The sequence below is a fragment of the Triticum dicoccoides genome, chromosome 4A (genome assembly GCF_002162155.2).
Source record: "Triticum dicoccoides isolate Atlit2015 ecotype Zavitan chromosome 4A, WEW_v2.0, whole genome shotgun sequence".
Classification (NCBI taxonomy): Eukaryota; Viridiplantae; Streptophyta; class Magnoliopsida; order Poales; family Poaceae; genus Triticum; species Triticum dicoccoides.
The window spans coordinates 543,150,558-543,154,853 of record NC_041386.1 but is presented as its reverse complement, the minus strand read 5'-3'; positions in this window follow the sequence as shown (position 1 = coordinate 543,154,853).

Below are 4,296 nucleotides of genomic sequence, written 5' to 3'. Positions count from 1 at the left end.
GGGGCTCTCTCCCCTCCCATGCCATGGAGGCCAAGGACCAGAGGGGAAACCATTCTCCCATCTAGGGAGGAGGTGAAGGAAGAAGAAGACGAAGGGGCCCCCTCTCCCCTTCTCTTCCGGTGGCGCCAGAACGCTGTCGTGGCCATCATCATCATCACCGCGATCTACACCAACACCTCTGCCATCTTCACCAACATCTCCATCACCTTCCCCCTCTATCTACAGCGGTCCACTCTCCCGCAAACCGTTGTACCCTCTACTTGAACATGGTGCTTTATGCTTCATATTATTATCCAATGATGTGTTGCCATCCTATGATGTCTGAGTAGATTTTTGTTGTCCTATTGGTGGTTGATGAATTGCTATGATTGATTTAATTTGCTTGTGGTTATGTTGCTGTCCTTTGGTGCCCATCATATGAGAGCGCGCGTGGATCACACCATAGTGCTAGTTCTATGTTGATAGGACTATGTATTGGAAGGCAAGAGTGACAGAAGCCTCAACCTAGCATAGAAATTGATGCATACGGGATTGAAGGGGGACCAATATATCTTAATGCTATGGTTGGCTTTTACCTTAATGAACGTTAGTAGTTGCGGATGCTTGCTAATAGTTCCAATCATAAGTGCATAGAATTCCAAGTCAGGATGACATGCTAGCAGTGGCCTCTCCCACATAATACTTGTTATCGGTCTAGTAAAGTAGTCGATTGCTTAGGGACAATTTCGCAACTCCTACCACCGCTTTTGCACACTCGCTATATTTACTTTATTGTTTATTTATATAAATAGCCCCTAGTTTTTATTTACGTAATCTTTATTATCTTGCAAACCTATCCAAAAAAACCTACAAAGTACTTCTAGTTTCACACTTGTTCTAGGTAAAGCGAACATCAAGCGTGCGTAGAGTTGTATCGGTGGTCGATAGAACTTGGGGGAATATTTTCTGCCTTTAGCTCCTCGTTGGGTTCGACACTCTTACTTATCGAAAACTGTTGCGATCGCCTATACTTGTGGGTTATCAAGACCTTTTTTTGGCGCCGTTGCCGGGGAGCAATAGCGTGGGGTGAATATTCTCGTGTGTGCTTATTTCCTTTATCACTAAGTAATTTTTATTTGCTGTTCTTAGTTGTTCTTTATCTTTAGTTATGGATATGGAACACGAAATACCAAAAAAATAGGTGTACTTTCTGCTCATGGAGATGGGGAACCTCCAAAAACCCACGATGCTAGTTATGTGAAAGATATTATGTACTACTTTAATAATCCTGAGAAAACGCTTTCAATTATGTAATGGGAGTAACGTTGGATCAACGTGAATACTTTAGGGATTACCGCTTGACACAAAAAGGGAAATTATTATGGCATCAAATTTATATATTGAATTGGTATGCTAGGCAACTATGCTTGAGATATGATTATACTTGTTGCTCTAGGATGAAGGCTCCACACCTTCCCTTTTTATGCGAATTTAATGATAATAAAACCTTAGCTTCTTATGCTAATGGTATATATGATTACTATGATGTGGAACAAATAGAAGAATTTGTTTCTTTTATGGGTGCTTATGAAATTGAACCTATGTTTAAAGAGTTTGAAGATTTTGATGATTCGGTTTATAGACCTGAAAATTTAGCTATCCTTAAATATTGTTATGAGAATTATGAATACAATTCCGATATTAATGCACTTATTGAGAAAGTCTCCGTTTCCAAGAAGAGACTAATATTTTGCAGGAATCTATGGAAGAAGAAGTTGATGAAACTGTGAGCTCATTGGATGAAAAAGATGAGGAGGAGAGCGAAGAACAAAAGGAGGAAGAGCGGATTGATCACTTATGCCCACCTTCTAATGAGTAACTATTCAACTCATACATTGTTTAATTCCCCTTCATGCTTACCGAAGGATGATGAATGCTATGATAATTGCTATGATCCCGTTGATTCTTTTGAAATATGCCTTTTTGATGATGCTTGCTATGCTTGTGGCCAAGATGACAATATGAATTATGCTTATGGAGATGAACTTCCTATAGTTCCTTATGTTAAACATGAAATTGTTGCTATTGCACCCACACATGATAGTCCTATTATCTTTTTGAATTGTCCCGACTACACTATATCAGAGAAGTTTGCCCTTATTAAGGATTATATGGATGGGTTGCCTTATACCGTTGCACATGATGATTTTGATGAATATAATATGCATGTGCTTGCTGCTCCTACTTGCAATTATTATGAGAGAGGAACTATATCTCCACCTCTCTATGTTTCCTACATGATAAAATTGCAAGAAACTGTTTATACTATGCATTGGCCTTTACTATGTGGTCATGAATTGTTCTTTTATGACATGCCGATGCATCGGAAGAGAGTTAGACTTCGTCATTACATTATATATGTTACTTTGTGCTCACTACTAAATTTCAAATCATTGTTAATTAAAATTGGCTTTGATATACCTTGGGATCCAGGTGGATTCACCACATGAGCACTATATGCCTAGCTTAATGGCTTTAAAGAAAGCGCTGCCAGGGAGACAACCCGGAAGTTTTAGAGAGTTGTTTATTTCTTTTGAGTTCTTTCATATAGTTTAAAAACAACAAAAATAAAGAGGGGAACCCAAAACTTTTTCAAAAAGGAAAGTGAAAGTGAGAAACACAAGCATTGTTGAAGTGGGAGAGCTCCTTGAACTTTGTTCATGCTCACGGCAACTTTGTAAATCTTGATTTCAGAAACTTTTCAACAAAAATAATTATCCCCTTGTACAATTCCATTGTATTATAAAAATAATGTGCCAAGGTTTGCCTTTAGGATGTTTAGGATGCTTGTTGGTTTGTGCGGTGCAGGACAGAAACTTTGGCTGTAGTGCGCGATTTTTAGGTTTTTACTGGAACGTCAAATGGTTCTGATTATTTTTGCAATGTATTTCTATGAATTTTTTTTATTTTTCCTAATTTTGGTAGAATTTTTCAAGTATCGTAAGTATGGTGAATGTTCAGATTATTACAGACTGTTCTGTTTTAGACAGATTCTGTTTTTGATGCATAGTTTACTTGTTTTGATGAAACTATCGATTTGCATCAGTGGATTAATCCATGGAAAAGTTATATTACAGTAGACACAATGCAAAAAGAAAATATTAATTGGTTTGCAACAGTACTTAGAGTAGTGATTTGCTTTATTATACTAATGGATCTTACCGAGTTTTCTGTTGAAGTTTTGTGTGGATGAAGTGTTCGATGATCGAGAAGGTCTCGATGTGAGAAGAAGGAAGAGAGGCAAGAGCCCAAGCTTGGGGATGCCCGAGGCACCCCAAGTAAATATTCAAGGATACTCAAGCGTCTAAGCTTGGGGATGCCCCGGAAGGCATCCCCTCTTTCTTCAACAAGTATCAGTATGTTTTCGGATTCGTTTCGTTCATGCGATATGTGCAATCTTGGAGCATCTTTTGCATTTAGTTTTTATTTTTATTTTATGCACCATGCTAGTGAGATAATCCTTGGTTGATTTATAGAATGCTCTATGCACTTCACTTATATCTTTTGAGTATGGCTTTATAGAATGCTTCATGTGCTTCACTTATATCATTTGAAGTTTGGATTGCCTGCTTCTCTTTACATAGAAAACCACCATTTGTAGAATGCTCTTTTGCTTCACTTATATTTGTTAGAGCGTGGTCACATCTTTTGTGGAAAGAATTAAACTCTCTTGCTTCACTTATATCTATTTAGAGAGATGACAAGAATTGGTCATTCACATGGTTAGTCATAAAAACCTACATAAAACTTGTAGATCACTGAATATGATATGTTTGATTCCTTGCAATAGTTTTGTGATATAAAGATGGTGATATTAGAGTCATGCTAGTGGGTAGTTGTGGATTGTAGAAATACTTGTGTTGAGGTTTGTGAGTCCCGTAGCATGCACGTATGGTGAACCATTATGTAACGAAGTTGGAGCATGAGGTATTTCTTGATTGTCTTCCTTATGAGTGGCGGTCGGGGACGAGCGATGGTCTTTTCCTACCAATCTATCCCCCTAGGAGCATGTGCGTAGTACTTTGTTTCGATAGCTAATAGACTTTTGCAATAAGTATGTGAGTTCTTTATGACTAATGTTGAGTCCATGGATTATACGCACTTTCACCCTTCCATCATTGCTAGCCTCTCTAGTATCGCGCAACTTTCGCCGGTACCATAAACCCACCATATACCTTCCTCAAAACAGCCACCATACCTACCTATCAAGGCATTTCCGTAGCCATTCCGAGATATATTGCGATGCAACCTCCATCA